The sequence below is a fragment of the Trachypithecus francoisi genome, unplaced genomic scaffold (genome assembly GCF_009764315.1).
Source record: "Trachypithecus francoisi isolate TF-2019V2 unplaced genomic scaffold, Tfra_2.0 Lachesis_group11, whole genome shotgun sequence".
Classification (NCBI taxonomy): Eukaryota; Metazoa; Chordata; class Mammalia; order Primates; family Cercopithecidae; genus Trachypithecus; species Trachypithecus francoisi.
In genome coordinates this window covers 115516054-115528354 of record NW_022681456.1, presented here as the reverse complement: position 1 = coordinate 115528354, position 12301 = coordinate 115516054, and the positions used below count along the sequence as shown (strand labels likewise).

The 12301-nt window shown below is 37.6% G+C and overlaps 1 protein-coding gene across 1 annotated transcript in view; it reads left to right on the top strand.

The window, feature by feature from the left end:
- DERA (deoxyribose-phosphate aldolase) overlaps positions 1 to 12301 on the top strand; it is a 129119-nt gene that overhangs the window by 17237 nt on the left and 99581 nt on the right. The gene's annotated exons all lie outside the window — the stretch shown is intronic.

Below are 12301 nucleotides of genomic sequence, written 5' to 3'. Positions count from 1 at the left end.
GCACCAGGGAATGACCCTTTATATGTGCAGTTTAAATTGTTTAACCAAAGGGAATATTTGATTATGGGGAGCCTTTTTGGTGTCCCCGAAATCTTGCCATTTCGACTTCTGTCCATCATGGTTTTTGTACACTTCACCTTACTTTTCTCAGCCTTCTAGAATCTGTAGCTGTTAAATCCTGTCCTGCAGACAGGAGCAGGGTTCTGTGAAAAAACTGGACAGGAGTCAGCTCCTTTAAAGCACTGGCTTAGCCGCGTGACTTCCACCAGGGCTTCGAGTTCAGCCGGGTCAAGGGAGCAGAGGCGGGGAGCTTGTGTTCCTGTGGAGCCCCACCAGGAAGAACGTCTCCCAGCGACCAGCATCCAGGCCACAGTGATCGCAGAGCTAACCCACACTAACTTCTGAGTGGGCACATCTAAAGACTTCCCTTTTAAAGGTGGAATGGGGTGCTTTAAAGTTTTTGATGACTTGTCACAAAGCATTTGAAAGCACTGGGAAAACCAGCCACCTTGTCAAAACCTGTGCCGCAAAAGAACCTCTTCCAGAGAAGAAATTGCAGAAAGAGAGCAGGTGCTGTGGGAAGCAATGTTTTGAATCAGCACCCAGCAGGTGGTGATTTCCCCTCTAATTCGATTTTAAACAGATATTCCCAGACAGTGTTGGCAATCACTGTGCTCCATAATGTAGCGGAGGCTTGTTTGTTTGTTTTGAGAGACAATATCAACTCAAGCCCTGTCTGCTTATAGTCACAGTATTTTAGCACATGTTAGATCTGCTGTTTAAGGAGTACACCTACATTCCAAGCTCCTTCTGTGTATGTGTCTGTATGTGCATGTTTAAATACATATTTAAGCACAGACAAAGGCATTACCGGAGAGCATGAGACTGTTAAGTAGGGATCTGGAGAGTATTTGATTTTTATCTGCAAATCAAAGGGTAGTCCAAAGATAATATATATACAGTAGCTACACAACAAAGCTTTCTTTTTTAAATTTTTCTTTGAAAGCTTAGCTCACTTCGGTTTTGAAGGATGACCCTGTACCCCGGTTAGAGAATTTGGTTATAGAGTTTTAGTCCATCCTGATTAAAATTTTCACAAATAAATAGATATGTTGGGATGTTACTATTTAATTACCTGTAGCTTTTTTGAAAAGAAATTGGATTTTCGGGTGAGACTGACATTCAAATCTTGGTTCTTCTACCTATAATTTTTGAGTTTTGTAAGTAAAAAATGTTGTGAGTAAAAGCTAGTTCAGAGTAACTGTGAAGATTAAATGAGGTATTATATGTACAGCAGTTGGCATGGTGCCTAGAATATAGTGAGCCACAATAAGAATTACAGACCCTTCCCTTTACACAAAATATATTAGGAATGTTGAAAAATTCTGACCTTAAAGCTAAAGAATAACTGATTGTGAACAAGGGTATTTGCTGACTGGAATATAACATAAGGTTGTGAGGGAAAAAAGTTCAAAGAGTGTAGGCAGTTGGAACCTCAATATATGCCGGGATATAATGGAAGTTGAAACTAGACATGTATTCAATACCTTTATACTGATTTTCTTTCATATGGAAATGTGATTAAAGGTAGTTATCAATTGTTTTTTTTTTCCTTCCAGAGGGAATTTATCCATCTGAAGTTCTTTTATTTTTCAGATTCTTTTTTGATCAGCATCTTTAAAAATTAATCAATAGCCAAACAACAGAGTAGGTGTCTATTTGATAAGTCTCACTGGTACTATCCTATGACTATTTTAGATAAATAATCAGAGACAAGTGCTCATACACTATTACTTAAGAACAGTAACACTTTTTGGTTGTTGCCAAAATAGACATTGGTTTCAGAATTTAAATATGTAAGTTTTAATAGCAAAATTACTGTTACAATTCTCAGGTCATTTAAAAAATTTGCTTAAAAAGTTAGGCATCAGGAATAATACAAACTCACAAACTTCAGGAAATGAAGTTGTTAACACCCCTCATAAGATATGTTTTTCATAGTTTGTATCTTATCCTAGAGGTGAAACTTAAAAGTAAATGTTTCTGGGAGAGGTCATGTATTACCTTAAATTCATGGTAAAGTATAAATGACCAATAATAGATTTTTCCTGAAATGAGACTTAAGTGGGACAGTTTGTGGTAAGAATAGGACATTGAGTACTGAGCTGTGTTAATACGGGAATAAGTTTCAGGAAAAATAGGTACAGATATTGTATAATCTTAAATTTCCATTAATTGTTTCTCTTTTTTGAGAGCTTAATGTGCTTATTTAAATTTAAATGAAATAGTTTTCAAATTAAACTGTCTTGTGATATGGAAACTTTTGTCTGTTACCTAATTTATCCAAGATGTTAATTTGACTGAAAAGCATGAAAGAGAACTGATTTCTAGATGACAGCTTTCCAAAGCGTTGTTAGTTCAAGGATTAACTCACAACTTTAGGTATGTAAATATGTGTGTATGTTTTCCAAATTTGACAAGAATGTATGAACCCATATGATACTTTACCTTAAAGTTTCACTATAATTTGTTGGCCAGAGACAGTGGCTCACTCCTGGTTCCCAGCACTTTGAGAGGTCGAGGAGGGAAGCTCACTTGAGTCCAGGAGTTCGAGACTAGTCTGAGCAACATGACAAAATCCCATCTCTATAAAAAATACAAAAATTAGCTGGGTATGGTGGTGCATGCCTGTTGTCCCAGCTACTTGAGGTGGGAGGATTACTTGAGTCCGGGAGGGGTGGAAGTTGCAGTGAGCAATGATTGTGCCATTACACTTCAGCCTGACTGTGAGAACCTGTCGCAAAAAAAAAAAAAAAAAAAAATTTGACTATAATTTTAAAGTCTACTGTTAGCAATTTTCAGGAATACAATACATTGTTATTAACTGTAGTTACCATATTCTACAACAGATCTCTTGAACTGAATAGATATTCTAACTGGAATTTTTGTATCCTTTGACCAACATCTCCCCAATCCTCTCTCCCCAGCCTCTGGTAACTACCATTCTACTGTTTCTATGAATTCAGCTTTTTTAGAGTCTACATGTTAAGTGAAATATGTGGTATTTCACTTAATGTAATACCTTCCAGTGTATCCGGAATTTATTCCTTCTGGTGGGTTCTTGGTCTCGCTGACTTCAGGAATGAAACCGCAGACCCTTGTGGTAAGTGTTACAGCTCATAAAGATAGTGCAGACCCATAGAGTGAGCAGCAGCAAGATTTATTGTGAAGAGCAAAAGAACAGAGCTTCCACAGCGTACAAGAGTACCCGGGCGGGTTGCTGCTGCTGGCTGGGGTGGCCAGCTTTTATTCCCTTATTTGGTCCTGCCCACAATCTGCTGATTGGTCCATTTTACAGAGTGCTGATTGGTGCATTTTTACAGAATGCTGATTGGTGTGTTTACAGTCCTTTAACTAGACACAGAGCGCTGATTGGTGTGTTTTTACAGAGTGCTGATTGGGGTGCATTTACAATCCTTTAGCTGGACAGAAAAGTTCTCCAAGTCCCCACTCGACCCAGGAAGTCCAGCTGGCTTCACCTCTCACCAGGATTATCTGTATTGTTGTAAGTGACAGGATTTCCTTCTTTTTGAAGGCTGAGTAGTATTCTATTATTTAGGTATACTACATTTTCTTTGTCCATTCTTTGTTGATGGACACTTAGGTTGATTCCTTATCTTGGCTATGGTGAATAGTGATGCAGTGAATGTGGTAGGGCAGATGTCTCTTCAACATACTGACTTCACTTCCTTTGGGTATATACCCAGTAGTGGGATTGCTGGATCATATGGTAGTTCTATTTTTAATTTTTTGAGGCACCTCTATACCATTCTTCATAATGGCTATACTTACTAACTTACATTTCCACCAACAGTGAACATGGGTTCCCTTTTCTCCACATCCTATCATTTTTAAAAATTATCTATTTCTGAAATTCCTACTTCTTAGATATTGGACTTTCCACAGTGATCCTCTAATTTTGTTATTTTCCCCATTTCCTATTGTATTAAATTAATTTTTTCCTCCTAGATTTTAAAATAAGTAAATGTTCATTATACCAAATTGGCAGAAACTTGTCTCTCCCTGGTTAGTTTCTCCCTAACCAGTCTATCTTATCCACCAATCTGATCAAATCAATGAATGTGGTCCACTGGTATTTCAAGTCCAGAGTCTGAATTTCAGGATTCTCTGTAACCTCGTATCATAGGAATAAAACATGATCGGTATGTTTGAATGAATGTCCACTATACCCGTGCAACCATATTTTTACTCCCACATGTAACTTTTACCATTGTTACTCTGGAAACAGGCTGTCACCATTCCGAAACTGGTCTTCATATTATACTCAATGTTGGAAATGTCTGTCTTCTCCTTGATTCTCAGTTAATTTCTACTAGTCTATCAGGGCAGGTCTATCGGCTTTTTGAAACCTTCTCTGGCCGGCCTTGTCTTTTCATAGTGACAGAATTGGAGCTAGAACCCAGTTTCCTGCTTTATTCTATATTCTTATGCCCTGTATTTAGCACTGCTGCTCAGATCAATTAAATGATGACTGTCAGGCCACATAACCCGGTTCTTTCCTTTTTGTCAGTGATTGCCTTCTAATTCTGTGGTTAAGTTACTCAGAGAAGGCCTCCAGCATCACGTGGGTTGTACTAGGGTAAAGCACTGTAAGACAGCTAACAAAGTGCCTGGTGGAGTTAGTGCTTCATAAACTGTTATTCATGGGTTTCAACTGCAAATCCAGTAATGATGCATATTACAGAACCAGAGAACCTAGAGTTCCCTTTCTCCAGGTCAAAGCTGTGTTCCCAGTGCTGATGCCTTGCATGTTCCTGTGAATCTCCATCTGTGGCTACCCGGTACTTGGCCTCAGTAGACAGCCTGTGGATTTGGATGTATTAGAACTATGCTGTTAAAAGTTTTACAGTAGGCTGGAAGCGGTGGCTCAAGCCTGTAATCCCAGCACTTTGGGAGGCTGAGGCAGGTGAATCACGAAGTCAGGAGATTGAGACCATTCTAACTAACATGGTGAAACCCCATCTCTACTAAAAATACAAAAAATTAGCTGTGTGTGGTGGCACACGCCTGTAGTCCCAGCTACTCAGGAGGCTGAGGCAGGAGAATTGCTTGAACCTGGGAGGTGGCGGAGGTTGCAGTGAGCTGAGATCGGGCCACTGAACTCCAGCCTGGGCGACAGAGCGAGACTCCATCTTAAAAAAAAAAAAAAGGGGGGCGGTTTACAATAAACTCACTTGGAACTATAGTAAATTCAAAACAAAATGGGTGGGAAACTTAATGGATATTTCAACTGCCTCTTTCTTTGACTTCTTGATTCAAGACCAGAAGTACATTTCTTTCTTTTTTTTTTTTTTGAGACGGAGTCTTGCTCTGTCGCCCAGGCTGGAGTGCAGTGGCCGGATCTCAGCTCACTGCAAGCTCAGCCTCCTGGGTTTACGCCATTCTCTCGCCTCAGCCTCCCGAGTAGCTGGGACTACAGGCGCCCGCCATCTCGCCCGGCTAATTTTTTGTATTTTTTTAGTAGAGACGGGGTTTCACCGTGTTAGCCAGGATGGTCTCGATCTCCTGACCTCGTGATCCGCCCGTCTCGGCCTCCCAAAGTGCTGGGATTACAGGCTTGAGCCACCGCGCCCAGCCCAGAAGTACATTTCTCAAACAACTTTTGATATGTGAATTGCTGAGGAAAACTATATAGTCCCAGCCTGGCAGGTTAAGAGTTCGTTGAAATTGTTAATAAATGCTTCATACTGGGAACTTGGTAGAAGTACTTAGTTTCTGAAAAATCTTTTGATAATGCTTCCCCTAAGAGTTTAAGGAAAATGCCAGCAGAGTAAAGAGTACTACCTTTTTCATAGGTTTAAGCATATTAAAACAATAGCAAAAAAGATTATGATAAAACTGCTGTTCCTCCCAGAGAGGTCAGTCATTGGTTGACACCACTTTTTTTTTATAGCAGATATTTCCAAAGCTAACAAAACTCTTTGGAAGAGAGTTTGGAAAAACAGTTGATGGACATCAAATTAAGGTGTTTAAACTAAAAATATACTAGTTTTCCAAATAAATTGAGCTGAATTTAAAGACATGGACATCCATTGCTATGATATTTTTAAGTTTCATTATAATTTTTTGGCTGAGTATGGTGACTCATGCCTGTAATCTCAGCACTTTGGGAGGCTGAGGTGGGTGGATCACTTGAGCCCAGGAGTTCAAGACCACCCTGGGCAACATGGCAAAACCCTGTCTCTACAAAAAATATAAAAATCAGCCAGGTGTGGTAGCATGAACCTATAGTCCCACCTACTTGGAAGGCTGAGCTGGGAGGATCGCTTGAACTCGGGAGGTGGAAGTTGCAGTGAGCAATGGTTGTGCCACTGCACTCCAGCCTGGGCAACAGAGTGAGACCCTGTCTCAAAAAAAAAATTTCACTACAATTTTTAAGAAGAAATTTCATTGAGGTATGTGTACAGTACTATGCACTAATTTTAAATGTATACATTAGTTTTCACATATCTGTACAAGAGATTCAGTGTAATTTGATTCATATATTTTTATTAGTGGGATTTTAAATATTTACATTTTAAAGTTGGGGAAGATAAAAGTAAAATACTTCCTAGTCTGCCATTTTATTTTTATGAAGAAGGTTGCTACTAGAATCTTTTCATATTGGTTTCTATGTGTTGTTTGTTGTTATGTAATATATTACTCCAAAATTTAGGGGCCTGAAACAGTATTTATTATCTCACAACATTTCTCTGGGTCAAAAATTTGAGAATGGCTTAGCCGGGTGGTTCTGGCTTGGGGTCTCTCATGAGGTTGCAATGAAGTTATTGGCCCAGACAGCCATCACCTGAAGGTTTGGCTGGAGCTGGAGGATCTGATTCTAGAGTGGCTCACCCATATGGTTGGCAGCTTAGTGCTGGCACCTGGTGAGAGGCCTCAACCCCTTTACCATGTGAACACCCTCCTAGGGTTGCTTGAGTGTCCTTATGACATGGCAACTGGCTTCTCCCAAGGTGAGTGATCCAAGTAGGAAGGCAAAAGCCACCATGTGTTTTCTTACCAAGTGTTGAAGTCACACGCGGATGTTTCCACAGTCTCCTCTTGGTTACATAGGTCACCTCTATTAATTATGGAAGGGGCATGAATACGAGGAGGAGAGAATCCTCATGGATCATTTTTGAGGCTAGCTACCAGTTTCCCTTACTTGCTGTGTTAATTATTTTAACTTACTTTTGCATAAGTTTCTTCCTGTGGCTAAAGATTTCAAACACTCAGAAAAGTAGGACTAGTATAAAGAACACTCATATATCTGTCATGACCTAACACAATAATTTACTCTTTGTGTTGGCAGTTTTTTTCTGCAGTATCTTACATTAAAATTACATTTTGGAAAACATTTTACTATATGATCTGGCCCTTGGCGCCCTCTCTTTCTTTCACTCATAAACATAAAAAAGTTTGCACTTTAAAGAAATTAATGTATTTTCTTAAATACCATAACATCATTGTCATAGTAGCCAAATTTGAAATAATTCCTGGTTAACATCTAATACTGAGACCATATTTAAATTTCTCCAGTTGTCCCCAAAATGTAATGTATTTTATAGCTGGTTAATCCAAGACATAATACCAATGAAGACTATGTATTTTATTCAGTTGTGTTTGTCCTCCTTTACAGCAGAACTCCCTTTTTTACTATCATGATACTGGGTTATGTTTTCTGTAGATTGTCTCACCACCTGGATTTGTCTAATTATTTTCTCATGATGCCATTTAACTTATTTCTCCATCTTCTGTCTTGTCTTATCCTGTCCTGTCCTGTCTTTCTTTTTTTTGAGATGGTATCTTGCTCTGTTGCCCAGGCTGGAGTACAGTGGCATGAACATGGCTCACTGAAGCCTCAAGCTCCTGGGCTCAAACAATCCTCCCACTCAGCCTCCTGTATAGCTGGGACCACTGGCATGCACCAGCACGACCTGGCTAATTTTTAAATTTTTTGTAGAGACAGAGTCTCACCATATTGCCCAGGCTGATCTCCAACTCCTGGGCTCTAGCAATCTTCCCACCTTGCCTTTCCAAAGTGGTTATGGACGTGAGCCACTGTGCCCACCCTGTATTTTCTTTAATTTGGAAGCTATATCTAAGACTTGATTCGATTCAGATTAAACAGTTCTGGTAAAAGTACTTCAGAAGCGATGCTGTGTATTTTAAATATCACATCATGAGGCACAGAATGAGTGCCTGGCGATCCCATTATAAGTGAAGTTAAGTTTGATCATTTGCTTAAGGAGATTATAGCCACATCCACCAGTAGTATAGTTCCAGTTTACCCTCCTTGACCTGCATGTCGTGTATGAGTTGATACTCCAATAGCATATGAATGTCTTGTTTTTCATTAACTTTTCACCCAGTGTCTTTAGCATCCATTGATAATACTAAATGTATTATTTCATTAAGTGTAACAACATAATGTAGTTTGCTTTAATTTGATTCTTATGTTGTTAAATTACATGTTTTTCTTCTCCGTTCTCCTTTGATGGTTAACACTAAGCTGCACAATCTTTGTGGTTTTGGATCCTTTTCCTTGCCCCAGATGTCCCTTTCTTTTTATGTTTGTTTATCAAGTAGTAGTTGCTTAATGAATCTTGGGTAAGTGAATGGCTATATTTCCTTTTTTCTGGTGTATCAGGGCTTCTCCAAACTACCAGCTCCCTTTTTCATTAAGTTATGTGTTGTCGTCCTCAATTCATCAAATATTTGTAGATCATTTGCTATGCGTCAGTTAAGTACAGTGATGAGGAGCTGGGTTGTTATTAATGAGGTAGTCTGAATACCTTTGTTTTGAGGAAGCTCTAGTATCTTGTTTGCAACATCCAAGTAGGTAATTCAACTATCACAACATAACCACTGGATTATGTACCAGGGCCTGATAGACAGTAAAACACCTAAATATTTATTGACTGACTTGGGTAAGAGTTGTAATATCAATCTGTTAAGGTTCAGTGGAGCCCAGAGGAAGACTTAGTGGTTGAAGAGCTGGGGAAAGTTGCTCAGAAATGACATTGACTTGGATATTTGGTAGGGTGACTTAGCATGCAAACTAGACACTTTTGACAGTAAAAAGGGAGCACTAAAAATACTTAAAATTATATAATTAAAAACATTGAATGATACATTGCCTTTATTTTATTAGTAGATCTTCTGTTCAGGAGAAAATAGTTTCGTTCAAACACTAAAAAATTCATTCTAACACTAAAATATACTCATGTACATCAAAGTCAAAAAATTTATTCATATTATCTCAGCATTATAAAACAACATAAGTTGAATTATTACTCTGCTTTAATTAGCTTCTTAGCTGTATCAATCTGTCAAAGTTGCATTTTGTGTTTATTAAGTTTAAAATTCTTGATATTTTTCAATTGATTCTTATCCATGAAACATGTTTTTAAAATTAAGAAAATATTTTCTCTACAAGTGTTGAGGTACTTGGTAAGTTTAGCACATTCTATAAATGAAGGATATTTTCAATTCACATTTTTTTAATTGAAATGTGTAAATATTTTACCAGAAATGTTTTCACAGCTAATATATTTATGCCTCCATTCTGAGACAAAATAGTAAATATTTTTATAAGACAAAACTTGTCAAATAAGATGTCTCTGTTTATGATCCGTTTGGATATTTTGCTAATTCAAATACTGTAAAATTATAAGTCTTCTCAATTTCATTTCTTTCCAGTACAGAATATAAGTATCTAATTTAAAATAGGAGCTTGGGGTAGCTAGTCTCCAGAGATGGACCACGTCTCTGGTACTGATGCCTTTGTGTAGTCCTGTGTTGCATTAATTCTGGGCTGGCCCCGTAACTCACTTTAACCAATGAAATATGGCAGAAGTGATGCTCTACAGCTGCTTTAACAATTTTGGGTGCTCTGACTGCCTATTAAGAAATTCAGCTACCTTGTTGGAAAAGGCACTTGGAAAGGGAGAGGTCTGAGGACTACATGGAGAGAAAGAAGGAGACTTAATGTCCCAGCAGAGCCCAGTCTTCCAGCTGCACCCTCCAAGGTATCAGAAATGTGAGTGAAATCTTGTATGTCCTAATCCCAGCCACCATTTGACTTTAGCCACACAAGAGATCTCAAGTGAAAGCAGCAGCACAACCATTCAGCTGAGCCCCAGTCAACCTATAAGGAGAAATAAAATGATTGCTGTTTTTAGCCACAATGTTTCGTGGTGGTGGTTATATAACAAAAGATAGTCAAAACAGGCAAGTTGAAGTATTCCAAAGTGCAACTTTAGAATTTAAAAATTAACCCCATGTATGCTAGTTGAAATATCATTATTTTATTTGTTCAAATCCATTCTTTTGTAGGAGTAAATTTTATGTCTCCCTCTTTGCAAAATTGTCATCAGTAATTGTAGTTCACTAACAGTTTCAAAAACAAGAGGCTTTGGTGTTTTATTTATTTAACTTTTTTTTAAATAAAAGATTTTAAACTGATTTAAAAAAATAAAAGCCAACATTTAAAGGTCTTATTTAGAAGATAGTTCAAGACCGGTGTACATCAGCTTAGACTGATTGACAGAATGGCTCCTAACTCTTCGAAGAGTCAGATGTTTCTAGTATTCATCTGATGAGAATCAGCAAAGAGAGAGTGCATATTGCCGTGAAGAAAGATTTATGTTTAATTTAATGCCACCGTTTTCACAAAGATCAGATCGTTCCTTTATTCTGTGTATAAATAAAATGTTTAAAATTTCACAGTGACAGTTTTTATTTTAGTTGTTAGACTATGGAAGCATATTTGGATGAAATTATGAATTATGTGTCTGTCACAAAGAGATCCAGGTATATTTCTTTTCCATAGGTTTCCTAATTTAATAAGAACATGTTTTTATCATGCTACTACAACAAAATTTGTATCCATGTTATCACTGCAAAATCACATAATTATGTGTTTTATTCTAACCTCTTTAACTGAATTTATAGTGGTAGTCACAGCAATGTCAGTTATTTTACCTTCAGCAAAATAGACTTCCGGTTTTTTTATTTGATAAATTAGATTTTTAAAATGAGTTAATATTCAAATTAATTTAACTGATTTTCTGTTTGAAGCACCTATGACTCTGCTATGAAACTGATATTTTCTAGTATTTTGTGAATCTTCTGCTAATGGAGCCAACAACTTAATAACTACTGCTTTCCTTATTTTATTTTATTTTATTTTTTGAATTTGAGATGGAGTTTTACTCTGTCACCCAGGCTGGAGTACAGTGGCATGATGTTGGCTCACTGCAACCTTCACCTCCCAGGTTCAAACGATTCTCCAGCCTCAGCCTCCCGAGTAGCTGGGACTACAGGTGCGTGCCACCACACCCAGCTAATTTTTTGTATTTTTAGTAGAGACGAGGTTTCACCATGTTAGTCAGGATGGTCTCGATCTCCTGACTTTGTGATCCGCCCGCCTCGGCCTCCCAAAGTGCTGGGATTACAGGTGTGAGCCACCGCATCCGGCCTTCTTACACATTCACTAGAAAATTTAGATCTAAAAGTGAGCAATATTTAGAATATAGTCATTTATCTAAATGAAAGTCATGCTCAGAGTTTTCTGTAACTGTGTCTTCTGAAGATGTGTTAAATTGCTATCTTTGGACACAGGCATCTTAACTACTAATTTTTTGGGGTAGATAGTGATGCTTTTTAGCAGATTTAGGTCATCCTGGAATCTGATATATATGTATAGATAGATAGATACTTTTGGTTTCTATGGCTTGTGGCAAAGGTTGAAAAACATTTTGTGCAAATTACAAATAATCAACTTTCTTGAGAAATGGGAATTTGGAGTAAAATTTTTTCTTAAACATACTTTTTTTGAGGTCATTGTTACTGATAGCTTTTGTTGTTGTTGTTGCAGAATTAAAAACCCTGACCCAAAGTAAATAGTTTTAGATTTACAGAATTTGATAAATCATATAGTTTTCTGTAGTGGTTGTACTAATTTGCATTCCTATTACCAGTATAAAAGTGTTCCCTTTTCACCACATTCACGTCAACATCTGTTATTTTTTGACTTTTTAATTATGGTCATTCTTGCAGGAGTAAGGTGGTGTCTTATTGTGGTTTTAATTTGCATTTCCCTGATAATTAGTAATTGAGCTTTTTTTAATATGTTGGTCATTTGTATATCTTTTTTTGAGAAATATCTATTCATGTCCTTTGTCCACTTTTAATGGGATTATTTGTTTTTTTTTCTTGCTGATTTGTTTGATTTCCT